The 15,046-nt window shown below is 38.2% G+C and overlaps 1 long non-coding RNA gene across 13 annotated transcripts in view; it reads left to right on the forward strand.

Annotated features, from left to right (window-relative positions):
• LOC136992621 (uncharacterized) overlaps positions 1–15,046 on the forward strand; it is an 80,795-nt gene that overhangs the window by 42,144 nt on the left and 23,605 nt on the right. For 2 of the 13 annotated variants that reach the window (XR_010885026.1, XR_010885027.1), the window contains exons 1-4: positions 6,616–7,119; positions 7,832–7,930; positions 8,296–8,621; positions 9,741–9,871. The exons of 10 other annotated variants lie outside the window; for them this stretch is intronic. This is a non-coding gene — a long non-coding RNA (uncharacterized lncRNA). Of the gene's footprint in view, positions 1–6,615; positions 7,120–7,831; positions 7,931–8,295; positions 8,622–9,740; positions 9,872–15,046 lie in introns of those variants that run through there. One more of the 13 variants, XR_010885028.1, reaches the window with a different exon arrangement.

Genomic DNA, 15,046 nt, shown 5'->3' on the forward strand with positions numbered 1-15,046 from the left:
CATTTTCCCCTCCCTTGTTGGTTCACCCAGTCTATTTAGGCCTTAAAGTGATGAGGCAGTGACTGCCTCCTGTTGTACGCTCAGTGCTTTGAGACTTTAATTTCAGCTGGAGCTCTTTGGCCTTAGGACACAGTGTTAACTCATGTAGTCCTCTGTAACCGAAGCAATAGCTGACCTTGAATGTGAACTCCTATTACAGAGAGGAATCCCCAGAAGACATGTATACATGTTTAATCATCTGAGGAATATTCACAAGAAATAACAAGGAAATAACATATCCAAGTTCAATGGTTCTCACTTTGAAAATTTAACCTTTGGGGAAAAAATTAGAACTGAAATATATCTTATTTTAATCACATTTTAGTAAGCCTACAGCAGGCCTCTTGTCCTACTTCTGAGAAAAATAAGTTTTTATAATTCAAAAGCTTACTATTTAAAGACAAGTATTAGACCACCTAAGTTGTAAGTAGCACCATGAGATCTGTGCAACATGTCAAAGCTTCCTCTCTGTCACCTGTTCTCCAGCTTTTCCTTTTACTGAATTCCCCCAAAATCCAGAGGTACTTTGCATGTATAAACCTCAAGATTTTCCACAGTTTGTACAAGACTTACAATCAAAGAGACTGACTTAAAATACTTCAAAGCAACACTATAATGGACTATAATGGAAGGACACTATAATGGACTATAATGGTAGGAAGGGGTGAGAGTTTGCTTCAGCAACAAAGGGAAGCGATAGGTAGAATAACATCAAGTGAACAAAGCAGAGCTTAAAACTTCATTATCCAATTCATCATTCACTTTATGTTTTCAAGCACAAATATTTATTGGCTGCACATATGCTCACTGCCTAACTTCTCTTTAAATACATTTTGTAGGTTTACATCCTATTAGCAAGTGTGTTACAGAGACGCTCAAATGAGAGGAGATTTAATGGTGTGCAAGAATTGCTTAATGAAAGAAAAAAAAAGACTTTCCTTTTCCCCTTAAGGAGGTGAGAATTAATGGGCTGGGAATACTTTTGCTGGAACATTTCTCAAATTCCCTGTAAAAGCAAAGTCTTTGGTGAAATCAGTCTCAGAGACAAAGGGCTGGAATACTTCTATGTCTCCATTCAGGATGATAACACTTCAAAGCAGCAGAGTCTGCCAAATCCCTTAATTTCTTAACAAATAATAATATAGCCTACCATGGGCTATTTTAAGAGCCATAGGGTAAGCATAGATTCCTTTGAATAAAATAACCTCTGCTTTTGTCAGCTAAGGAAAATATTTGCCACTTTAATATGTAAGTGAAGAAGGAGGGAGGCATACCCCAGACTGGGCTTCAGAAGACTCAGCTTCTAACTCCATCATTGCCAGAGTCAGGCCTGTCCCCTTTGGGCAGGGTAGAAGTCTGTGTGAATATCGGTGTTGGCTTTTATATGGGAATGATAAAATGAAAGTGACTTCTGCAAGAACGTTTTCATATGAGCATTGTACATCAATGCAGCTTGGTAAAACTTAGTATAAAAACACTATTGCCAAAATATCGATACTTCTGTCACCCACATAGCAGAGGTCAGGGATTTGGATTCACTATCTAATTGGACTTCACTGTCTCTCTCCTTCATTAGCTCTCAGAAAAATAAATCACTCTGGCAGAGTTAGAAATCACAGATGGCTGCTCTGTTTTGTACCCTGTGCGCTTTGCCATGAAATTACATGTAAGGTCTGTCTCAGTTTATTTTATTCACCGTGCATCATATTGGAAGCAGACCTGGCCTGTTATCTTTTCACAATGTGGTACCTAACATGAGATGTGCAAAGCGATTTGGTTCCCTACCGCAAGCACCATAGACAGCTACATTTTTCAAAGGTTGGCAGGGCTATTACACAAGGACATTAGAAATATTCTGCTAACCGAACTCATTCCTTTGTTAACTACGAGCTACTCCGCACGGAGAAAAGCACAGGTGAGACACAAAGCTGATTGCATATGATGCATTAAGAAACACATGACATGCAAAAAAATACATCTCACAGCTTTGCTAACACCATTAATAAGTCAGTGCTAAAGCAATGCTAAGGTATGCTCAATTTTTCATGTTCAGTTGTTGAAGCTTCACCCTTTACTCAGCACTTTCCGTATATGCCTTTCTTTTTCCATACATGACTTGTTTGCCGCCTCCTAGAAAGCCATGTGAAATCAGCTGCGGGTTGCTTTGCCACCTCCATAGTTGTGGGGTGAAGCGTATGCGGGTGGCTTGAGCCCGTGGAGGAAATTTTTTTATTGCTATTATTATTACACCCAGAGCAAAGGGTTAAAACAAAGAAAAGTAAAGGGTTAAAACAAATATAACCACATACAGTTAAGTCCTTGCAAACATCTGCAAATTTCTTCTGCATGGAGCCTGGATCTCCAGACTAGTAAACACAGACCTCCGCTGCATTTCCGCCCAGGAAGCTGGCACCCCATTCTAACCCTAAGCTAGCATTTTTAAGCCACTGATCTTAAAAGATGCTTAAGAAGAAGTAATATTTCTAGTCTAGTTGGATGCAGACCAAGGGTATTTCTGAATTAAACAGGCTCAGACCGTTAATGATCTGCTTTAACTCTGTGAAGCCAGATCACGTAATATTCCAAGAGTAATTGATTACTGAGATGCATGTGCTAGTTACTAAAACAAATAACTAAATATAGCCTTCTTCTCCTGATCACCATAATGTCTATGGAGTGGTTGTTCCTCTTCTCCTGAAGAAATTGCTCAGTTTGCATGCCTGGCTCTAGAGAAAAAGGTAATGAGAGGCCTGAGGATTTGAAGAGTAACAATTGAAGTGGTATTTGTCTTTATTAAGTAAGGAAGAACTATTAAGAACTAAGATATTTCACTGTTTTGGGAGATAAAGGATATATGAAAGAGGTTAAAACTTCATCATTAAAAGGATTTTTTTCTTTTTTTGTTGCTTTTTAACAAACGAAAGGAAAGGAGAATCGTAGATATAGGAGAACAATCTGGGAGATGGTACACCATTTTGGGGGAACAAACAAATAGAAGTCAGCATGAAAAAGAAAACAAAAGGTAAGAAATAAGTATTTGCTAGCCTTTTATGTTCAACTTGTCTGGAATAATTCCAGCAGAAAATCCCAGGAGTAATTCTTCAGCAGATTTATACAAATCCTTGTTTAAAACTGCTTCACTTTTCAGAGTTGGTATGTCACTCATTTTATTAAACTACCTTTTTGCTGGTTATGCAGGAAATATTTTTCCTCTGAAACCCTACAGCCTTTGCTGGAGTAATGGAAGCTGCTACCAGATAGTGTAATCTTCCTTTTGAACACATGCAGTTCTTAATGTGTTAAATATTCAGTGAGAGAAAGGGAGAAAGGCAGTGAAGGCCTGGGTCAGACCCGGCATGGCATTGCAGAGCAAGACAAAAACTAGATTGTGGCCACTGTGATCATATTAGAGCCTAATAATTGTGGCATCATTTAGTATTGCATTGGCACAGAAGTTTGTAGGAAAAGTTTTCAAGTTTGATAGTCAGTAGCAAATGTTCAATTTTCAAATAGAAATTTATTGAGGCCATGTTGCACAACTCAATCTGTCAGTTGTCTCTTAAATAAGGAGTCTGATTTGCAGAAGTGCCTAAGTGGGAAAAAACTGTGATTGAAGTATGAATGCCTGATTTAAAATCCATTGCAGCTGATGGGGAGGGGAGTCTTCATTTTCATTATGATACAAATTAGGAAGCTGTAGAATTTTTTAATGATTGCTGTTTGCTCTGGGATTGCAAAACTTCCTACCCAATAAGAAACATTTAAAGGGCTAAACTAGGAGAGAAGCTAACCTTAAGCTAAAACTAAGGCAGCTTTCTTCCAAACCAAGAATTATTTATTGCCAAAGGTTTAAAACACCCAGAGCAAAAGTTAAACTAAATGAAAGCCCACATTTAGGTCCTTGCAAACATCTGCAAATTTCTTCTAGCTGAAGCTTGGATCACTAGACTAGGAAATCCTGACTGCTCTACTCCAGTTCAGCCCCTCTGGCTGATATTTAAACCTATGCTTGGCTTCTCACCACTTCTAAACTGAAGAGCATAAAAGCAAATGTTCCACTAAGCGATATAACTGGTTTTGAGAACATACATTCCAGATTAAAAAATGTAATTATCTGCTTGCTCCCACACTTACTTTCTTGCACTTTGTCCTCTTTCAGTGATACCTGGAAGCACGCTAAGTGAATACAAGGGCTGGATATCTCACCAAAGCCATACAAAAGGCCAGGGCCAAATGGCCAATATTATAATATATTAATATTATATTAACATAGTACATTTACAGTCCCATAGTTCTCATTTTGATATAAAACAAAATGATATTGGAAATGCTGGTTTTGGTCTGCCTGCCTGTGGTTTAGCATTTGGATACAGAATTTTGACCCTTGTATAGTCTTTCTTATTGTAAGGGCAGAGAACAGACTCCAAATAAGCCCATTCCAGGAGCTGTTAATGTTAAAGTCATAAAACTAACAGTCAGCTTTACAACAGAACACACTAAAAGGTATATCAGAAAGTATTTTATCTTTTCAGAAGAAACAATCAAGTGCAGAATCTGCAGAAATCCATACACTATATTTTGAAAACTAGGTTAAGCGTGCTTTATGCATGAATGTTGAAATAATTTAAATGTTGCGTATGTGATGACTTTTAATACACAAATGAGATTAAATGAATACGTATGTAGAAAAGAAACTTGTGAAACCTTCTAAGTTGAAACTGAGTGGTGACTGCCAGTCTCAAATGTGACATATGTTTCTATGCAGATATTTCTTTGATATATATCAAAAGCTGTTTTTTGACATTTTATTTAAAAGAAAAGATTCCACTCTGTCCAATATCATTCTGTGCTAAGTGGAAGACAGGTTAACATGTACCCTTGACTTTTCTATTCAAGCAATGGTTTTAGCACATGGCTGAAATCTTGTCACGTGTTCCTGTGATTCTCTAACCTGAAGGTAGTTCAGGAACCATGCCACAGTTCAACAGCCTTTGAAGCCAATATGAGTCTCCATTGACTTCAATAGATTTGGGATTACAACCACAATTTAATTCTAATGTGAACGACATTCATGCCTCATTGCTTTTAGATTGATCCATATTTTTTACCAATGCCAGTCATAGATCTCAAACTTTGCAGCAGATTTTTCTCATATAGCTCACTTCTTCTGTTGAGGTATTTCCATCTCTTTTTGGCTTGCTGTCAGTATTTTCTGAGATGCATTCAGATACAGTTATAGAGTCCACTGACCTCACCAGGAAAATGCTGAACTTAGCCAGGAGTGCTTTCATACAGGTGATATAAATGGGGCAGCATAGGCTTAATGTTGGATGAACCCCGTCTTGAAAAAAGTTTGTATTTTCATAGTCTTTAACTTTTGTGTGTGGAAAATCATGGAACTGAATGTATTCTCTGCCTTTTGTGAGATTTCCAGCTGTAAAACTACCATATACCAGAGGAGGTACAATAAATTGTTTCCTCTAAATGTATAAGAGCAGGCTACGATATTATAACATATTACGAGTTACTGTGGTGCCCACTATACTCTTTATTGTAAGTGACCATAATGGAAATCCTCCATTTTCCATCATGCAGAGGAGGAAAAGTCATTATTTAAGGCTGTTTTGCCAGCAAGACTTGGACTAGGCCAGCATAGGAAAGTATATGCCATTTTTACTTTTTTAGAGATTTTCTGATATAAAAATCTCTTCCTTTTTTAAAAGAAAAAAAATCTCTAGCTTTTAGGTTTATTCCAAGAAGTCCAAAATTATACATACCATTAAAATGTAGATATGTCTGTTCAAGTTTGCTGAACTCCTAGAAAAATTACTTTCAAAGCTAATGTCTTAGGGAAATGCCCAATGTTACAGCTCATCAACATTTTTTTATGAAGTAGCTCTTCTGTTTTTTATGAAGAACACTGAGAAAATTGTGGCATCTTTCCATTTTTTAGATTCTTGCCCTTTTTTTTTTCAAGGGTAAATTTGGAGACAAATTGAAGTTAGATTAGAAAAAAAATATTAAAATTATTATTAGAGGAAAAAAGAGCAAGCCTGAAACCCCTTGTTTTTAATCTACATACATTTTGTTTTCATTTGAAAGTGTCATCTTTCCCATGTTTGTAAATGGTCCTTATTTTTGCTTCCTCCATTCATAAAAGAAAAATCCTGTGAAAAGTTAAAAGAACAAAATAATAAAATCATTGCATGCAGCATAGTTTTCTGTGAATAAAGTCTCCATGTTTTCACTGTGTAGTGAAGGTGTACTGCTGTTCCCCCACGCAGTCAGAAAAGGGTGAAGACCTAAGAGCTTAGTAGGTGCTATTAGCACAGTCAAATCCTACCAAAGAAAGCAAGCCCCAGGACAAAGTCAAGCTTGGAAAAATACACGTAACCACACAATGGGTGACAGCGGTGACATAAATGGATCAAGACTGGGTCTCATGTACAGCTCAGGGAAGTATTAGCCCCTTATTTTCAACCACAGTTCAACCTCTAACTGTTGCTCTCTTTTCCTATCTTCTATAGGTATGGTTAAGACATGAGCTCTATGGATAATACTGTGATGGTACTCTGGTGAACTTTCCTTTAATATTTCCTCAACCTTTAGAAGGAGTAACTGGATTTATCTTGCTGTAATGGTGAAACCTGCTTGAAAATGCTCTGGCACATATAGAAGGAATTTATTTCCAGTTAACTTGTGCAGCTATTTGCATTTTACTGCATATTCGTTCAGCTGTCATCACTGTGGGTAGGTTTCCATTTTCCATTGTATGTCTGAAAAGCGAGTGGCTAGAAGACAGTTTCTTCTGGAACGCAGGAAAAAGTGATCTACAGTAACCATAAAAACACGCTATGAGTGGATGGAAAACCATCTCACCTACAGGTATTGATATTTCATTGCACACTTCAATCCGTATTGATTAAATTGTTAAAAATTAAATGCTCTGCTTGAGCTGGCAGGCACTAGAAATGCCATGTGTATTGCAGACTGCAGTTACGGCAAAGAAATTCCATTGCTCAATTGCAACCCCTGAGATCTGGATCTTACAGACCCTTGAACGTATTCCTGGCTTGGAAGGTGGGTGTCTGCAAATGGTAAATATCACACTGAAAAAATATAAAAGAAGAAAGAAGTCAGGAATGTGAGGATCCTGTATCCTGAAATGGTAGCAAAGATGGTGTTTCTTAGTGAAAGGACTTTACCAAGGGAGGAAAAAGAAATTCCAAACTATTGCCAATGTTGCAAACAATCCTTTGACTGCATGGCGTTCTCTGTTGAATTGCGTTAGTGCTAATAGAGATGGAACAGAATAAGAATAGGCCTCACCTGTGCAAAGATTTGATTTTTTATATTTTTATATTAACAAAGAATAAAAAGATAAACATATGTGTTTAGTTGATCTGCATGGCACTTATATCGCCACTTCTTTTGCTGGGCTTGTCAGTTATTGTATGTACACACCTTGCTTAGTGCACATGCAATGCCTATCGCCTCTCCTGCCCGTGTCACTTAGGCACTACCACTACACAAGTAAACAGCCGTTGTCCCAGAGTGACTTTTTTTCTAGCGGCAGTTATGACAAGAAAATATGACAAGAAAAACACTGAAACAACATATTTTTCTGAAGGTTCAGAGGGTTTTCTACTTCAGATTTTATTTTAGCTGTGACATTTTAGAGGCCAAGAAAATTGCAGGACAAAGGTTTATAGTTTTCATGTGGGTTTCATGGGGATTTTTTTCTTTCTTTTCTTTTCTTTCTTTTTTTTCTTTTTTTTCTCTTTTGGAATAGGTATTCTGCACAACACAACACAGTGTTCGCTAAAGCCATATGTGGTTGATAGACCTTTACAGGCTATTTGGATGTCTCCCATAATTACTTCATTTCTTGGTAAGCCTTCTATATAAACATCACTCTGTTTGCGAAAGTATTTATTTTGGTCTCTTTGCCTGTATGCTACTTGCATAACTGAAAAATCTTTCCTGAACAAAGCAAATTACAAAGTGTCATTGGAATGGGTAAATTCCATGGAAAAGGCCCCCAAATAACAGACTGAGAACAACCACAAAATGTTGACAGAAATTACACAAAAGTAGTGCCTTTTCTATTCCAGAATAAACCCTACTCTGCTAAGGAAAGAAGGTAGAAAGCAGAGAAATGAAACAAATTCACTCTGTAAAATGGAACAAGCTTTTGTCTCAATGTTAAGCACTGTTGCATAAATGTATTCCTGTGTTAATTTTTTTTTTCCCCAGTGTTTGAGATTCAGAGTGCCAAGACGGAGCTGAAGGGTAGGGTTGCTGAGTTAGAGCTGCTCAGTGGGACCCGAGCATTTGGCACAGGCGCTCGCGGGGCTCGCGGGAGCGCACGTGGGTGCCTGCTAGTTAAAACCTGGAGTGCTAGTTCCTGTCTGAGATTCCTACCATAGGTGAAGGGACTCATCATGCAAGCCGGCTTCACGCAAGGATGAGGGTGCTTGCAAGCACACGCCGCTCTTATTTCAGCCTAAGGGCTTTCTCCACTGCCCTGAAGGACTGGGTGCGTTTGAGCTCTCATACAAAATCTTACAATTCTAGTAATGGTGAGTACTGAAAGAGATGTATGAGAACAAAAAAAAATCTCCTAGAACTCTATTAAAGGGAAAATAGGAAAACTTACATGTTTTAAACTTCATTTAATGAACGTATTAGAATGACAATCATGTAAGCAAACAGCATTTTAATATTTCAGAGAATATGATGTTCAGAATTCAACTAGTTCTTCCTTATGTGTTTAGCTGGATAGGTTTGAAAAATGCAAGCTACACATGGAAAAAAACATTAAAAAGCTGTTTGACATTACTGTGTCTTAGCTAGAGATCAACTTAAGCCAAAATTGTATGGTATGCTAGATACTTGTGACTAGTTTCAGCAATGTCAGAGCTTTCTGGTAAAGACGGTGATTATTTGTGCAAAAACAGCACTTGGCTGCATCAGCAGCCCTTCACTAGAATTGGAGACACAGGCAACATGCAACCATGGTAGCCCCATGCACTTACCTCACCCGACAGAAGATGTTCCTGGGTATAAAGGAATTATAAGTGGGACGTACAACACAGGCCTGTGGTTTCCTTGGCAATGCTGGGACTTATTTAACTTGTGAGATGGATGGTTTTGATTATGATGGAAGAGAAAAAGAAAATGATCCAAAGGCATATCCTGGAATTTGATTCTCAGATATCCAAACAAGTAATAAAACAAATGTTTTTTATGTCTAATTTGAAAAAGGTTTCATTGGTTTTGGCACAAGGAGAAGTGCCAAAAGGAGACATGATCTCCTTGAGATGCTTCACTAGTCTTCTTCCAGAGAAATTTCTGAAGCTCTTATATTTATGAAATAATTTTCTTACACAGAAATTGTACGTAGGTGAAACATACATTGGTTGCTCTGCTCCAACCTATATATTTTCACCTAAAAAAAGGAAATTGAAACAAGAAGGATGTAAGTTTTTATTTCATGTTCCAATTAAAAAAATGAATAGTTTAACAGGAGGTGTTTATTTGAACAATGGTAATATATGGATTTTTGTTAAAATACTGTCCAAGTGGACTGCTTAAAAATTATCAAACTGAAACACTAAGTGGTTAAAATTTGTTAAAACAGCAAGCTGCTCCTGGTTTGAATCCTTTAATTTATTTTTATTTTTATTTTTATTTTTAAGATAAAGGCAATGGAATGGAATGGAATGCTTTTTTCCTGACACAGAGAGTATTTGAATTCAAGGACACAGCAAAGCAGCTATTGACTTGTAGAAGTCATTGCCCAAATGTATGGGATGTGTCATAACAAAATGTGAGTGCATTTTAAAATATTTAAAGTAGATCTTACTGTGTAAAAATAAGCAACAGCCAAATTAAATCCCAGAGTAGAAATAATATCTAAAAACCCTAAATGAACATTACAGTGTGCCTCCCACAAAAAAGAACATAAATAAATAGTTGCATGTAAAGACTTCTGCTGAAATGTTGAGCATCTGCCCAGTAATGCCTCAGCCATTTCAGGCAGCTCCAACTTTTCCACGTGGATCCAATGCTGACAACAGATGGTGCTGCCTCAATCCCCTCAGCCAAAAGAGGCGCCAAATCTGACTAATTTGGGGGATTCCTGGTATGAAGAGCTGCAGGTGACGGGCATGTCAGACTTTCAGGAAAGCACGCAGCCTTTTTCAGCTGCGCAAAAACATTTGCTCCAGTCCATTCAAAGACCAAAGTCATCATCCTGCAGCAAAGTAAACCTGGAGCAGCATCACTACTTAATGAAGTAAGACTTATATAAAACATACATATAAATAGAAACAGGATCAGTTCAGTGATTGGTGTTATTTTCACTAAACCTTCCTTGAAATGGAATCCGTGTGTTTTTCCAAATCCGTAAATCACTAAATATACTGGCCAATTGCTTATTTTTCTAAGAATGAGATACCAAACTTGAACATCTCCGCTGAGGATGGGAATAAATTTCTGTGGGTGATGAGTATAGCTTAATAGCTTTTATTTGTTGGCCAGGTACCACATATTTCAACTCGTATCTGCATGCCAGCTAGTGTCTGTCAGCCTGAAGTAATTCATATGCTAACTAAGTGAATAATCTCAAATGTAGCATTTTTTTCTGTGGGTCCTTGTTTTCCCAAAACAATTCAATAAAAATTTCCTTTCTCCTTTCCATAGATATTAAGCTCTTTTAGCGTGGTATGAAGTAACACAGCCTTATAATTTTACTAATTTACTATTGATCTGTTTTTTGGAAGATTTATGTTAGGTTTTAAGATTGTAGTAATTGTGATCTATGGCCAATATTTGCATTGCCTGGTACTTTGTAAAAGCAAGTCACTAAAATATCTTTAACCACACTTCAGACATGACCTTAGAGATTAACCTCCGATTACTTTGCTGACCTCTGTAATTTAGCTTTGTGTTCCTTGTTATTGAACTTGTCTAAATCCCTGCAGAATGGGTTGCTTCAAGATTAAAGGCCGTTGAAAGATCTGCAGCTTGATTTTTACCTCCATGCTTTTCCCTTTTGTGCACAGTTTCTAACAACCGGAGAGGACTGCAGGTGTGCACCTAGGACTGCGTAGACATGATTAACGACCTGGTGAACACGTTGCAGCTCCCTGGCTTCCCTGCATGTGGCAGAGCCGAAGGACGCAGTCCTCTTGAGTGCCTACAGCTTCTGCTGAAGGCAATGGGACCTGCAAGTGCTTTTAAACCTCTTAAACCGCGTTTAAACTCTAATACTTTGGGGCTAATGATAGGGTATGTGTATGAAACCTAAAGGTCTGGAGTATACAAAGTGATAAAATTCTCTCTTCCAGCCTTGAAACCCAAGAAACTCTCCAATGCTTAAAAAACTGTAGCCCTCTGATGGTAGAGTGAGGGAAGGGATCAGAGTTTAGACTAGCTGAACGTTACGGCTGAGCAGAAGCAGAGCTGAAGCACTGATTTGAAGCCAGGTAAATCTGCGCTGGTGCTGGTCCCTTCTCTCCAGCAGCCAGAATCAGGCATCTCCAGGCCTCCTGCGGGGCAGCAGCTCTGTTCCCGTACCTGTGCTGTGCACCACCCGGCTAGAAGTAATGCATTTTCAAAAACAGATTTGATTTATAATCAGCTCATCTCTGTGACCAGATAAGCACTGGCGTGGCCCAGGGGAGGACACAGTACAAAAGACGTATTGTGGGAATGAGGGGGAGATAAGCATTGTTAACAGAGCAGATCTAGATCCGCATAAAATAATAACGAAGCTTCATCCTGAGTCTGTGCGTGCCCATTCCAGAAGAAACTGCACTCAAACACTCCCGAGGCTTGTGGGCTTTGGAAAGGTAAAGCAAGGTTTGTTCAAGTGCTGAGGGATCTAGATGAGTAGCAGAAAGCTGTGCCTCTTTGAGAACGGCATAAGCCAAAAAAGAAAAATACATGTCAAAGGCCAAGGGAAGATAGAGAATAACCTGGCAAGAGCCAAAGCAGACCCTGATTTACAATACAGATAATGTTCTTTGGCACTCTACAGTAACGTGATGAAGAAATTTGGTAGGCTGGAAGCTAATTTTGCACAAATTTGTTTTATTTTGAGCTTGGGGTAGGCTCATCAGAAGGAGGACATCACTTGAAGTAGCCCAATTTTCTATATGAATTGGATCTAATTAAAAATTTAGTTTTCTGTGCATCTTTATATACTTACATCTTTCCCCATCAAACTTTATTTTAATTATTTGCCATTCTCAATAAGCTGTTTCATAACATATGTGCTATATCCAAAAGATGTATGCAATGTATTATGCTGTTCAAACTTCTTCCAAGACGGCTGATGAGGAAAACTAATTTATCTAGAATAATAATTTTTACTTTCTATTTTAATAGTCCAGTCCCCGTTCCAATCCTACTGTCAAATATATTCATTTTAAGGTGTATTTTGACAGTTCCTCTGAAGCAGAGTAGAGAATAATTAAAAAGAATAGCAATTAACCTGTCTTAGAGAGAGCATCATAATGTAAGTGCTGCTTCAGGGAAATTTCTTATTTAAATTCAAATGGATACACAGAGAGGAACATAATATTTAAGGCAATCTGCCAGTTAAATTATGACCAGTCAAGTTCAGTGCAGCTGATTAAATGTTCCTTAGCCTTCCTAGTTAGAGCCATGGTTTTAAGGAACATGTTAGGATCATTTAAGGAGAGTTAAGTACAGATGATGTAAGCCATAATAAAAAAAACAACATTGCAATTTAGGATTAGAAAAATGAAACAGAATGAAAATAGCTACATATATATATATATATATATATATATATACACTCATGGGAAATAAAACCAAGCCTGATATAATTAGGCTTAGTTATATTATTTATGGAAGGCTGTATTTTATACTGTTTACTGAAGGAATTACATCTGAAGCAGTTAAAATGCAGTTGCAGTAGCTGATACAGAGTGCGAAACTCTCTGAGGCATGTTGGTAAAAGCCATGCGAATGGCTCTACTGGGTAAGACTGGAGGGCCTGGTATGCCCTCACTAGCAATGACCCAAGGCAGATGCCTCAGCCAGAACAAACACACAGTCAGAAATTACCTGAGTCCGAGCTATTGCCCACGTATTCAGCAACCCTAACTGGAGCTGTCTTAATGAGAAAGTCTCCTCTGGCCCCTGTAAAATTTATTAGCCATAACACTCTCTGGCAAGAATTGCCACAGCTTACCTACTCAGCGTGGGAAAAGCACTTCATTTTTGCTTGCTTTGACCCTGCCAGCTGCTAGATACATTTAACCACCTTGCACCCCAAAAAGACAGTGCTAGTCCTGCCCCTCTCCCTGCTGCTCATGCCTGTAGGTTGCTGCTGCCTTCCAGCCGCCTCCCTCCCAGGCCAGGGACTGTAGGCTCCCTGGGCCAGTCTCAAAGCCGTTCCTTGTGCTGTTCTCTCTTGGTGCCACTCCCTGAACCTTTATCCATTCTATCAGTCTTTATTATTCTGGGATCAGAATGATACATCATTTCAAGATGAGGGTGGACCATGGATTTTTTACAGCAGTATAAGAAAGTTCCTTTCTTCCCCGCCTCCCCCCCCATCCCTTTTCTGTCCCTTTCTTGATTGTTCCTAACATTTGGTGTCCTTTCTTACCCACTTCTGCTCCTTGAGCTGACGGTCTCATGAATTGCCTATAATTATCCTGCAAGTCACATTCTGCAGTAGTTTAGAGCTGATCGCGTTACATGTGAAATAATGATTTTTTTTTCTTATCATCCGTATCATCTCACATTTACTTTGTTGAATGTTATGTTGAATATTATCTGTCATGGTAATGCCCAGTCACCCATCTCAAAGGGTCTTTTCTGCAGGTTTTAGTGAACCTCTCATTTCTAGTCCTGTTCCTTGTTTTTGATTCTTTTTAACCCTTTCCTTCTGGTGGCTGAGAATTTGAGAACTTTTTGGAAAGTCAAATAGATTATATCAAATGGATCTCTTTTATCACATGCTTATTGTCTCCTTCAAAGAATTACAATAAGGTTGGGAGAAATTACTTCTCTTTAAAAAAAGCCATATTCTCATCTATATTCTAATTCATCTATTTCTGTTTTTCTTATAGTTTCTACTGATTTGCATGGTCAGAACATCAGATTAACTGTTTTTTTAATTTAATGACTTTACCATGGAACACATTTGTAACATTTTTCTGTCTCTCAGAAAGTACGGAGGTGGTTTTGCGGTAGAGGCTGTAAACCAGAGATAGTAATTCAGCTATTGCCTCCTTGAGTGCCTTTAGAGTGTCCCTGGACCGTCCTGGCAGATTTGCCTCTTGCACAGACTGCTCCAGTGTCTGTTCCATAACTGGGTTTACTGATGCTCAAGCTGAGATGTTCTTACCACTCCTTGGATTTCTTACTTCTACTGTATACTTGAGCTTTTAGTACCGTGGTTCCATAGACTGGCTGTGGACATAGGAAATGCCACAATTCCTTTCTCCTGGGCTATAATTATTTTCTTTAGCAAGCAGGACAGGAACAAAACCCTGCTACAAAGCAGGAAGACTCTCTCACACTCTTGAGTGGAAGTATGGCCTCCACTAAGTTGACTGGAAGTTTTGCCATTATTTTCAATAGGTATAAGTTGCCAAATTCCAGAAGTTACTTTTCCAACTCAATAGCCAAGGAATAGAAGCAGTAGGCAATCACTTTTGCAGATGGAGGAGCAGCAAAGCGTTATTTCCATTTTTTCTTCTACTCATTGAGAAAAAAAAAATTGCCTGCACCCAGGAACACAAACATTGAGGAAAGCATAGTACTGAAAACCCCATCTTTTCCATTCTAGAATGCTCTTCACTGAAGAAATTCTGGAATTGTTGACAAGAAGTAGAGTCTCTATCATCTCTCATTCATATGCCTTATTTGAACAGTAATAGAAAGAATACAGTAGAGTTCTGATCTAGCAGAATCTGTCGCTGTATCTCCTTTAAGCAAGAAAAATCTACAATATGTCTTA

Source organism: Apteryx mantelli, chromosome 9, assembly GCF_036417845.1.
Source record: "Apteryx mantelli isolate bAptMan1 chromosome 9, bAptMan1.hap1, whole genome shotgun sequence".
NCBI lineage: Eukaryota > Metazoa > Chordata > Aves > Apterygiformes > Apterygidae > Apteryx > Apteryx mantelli.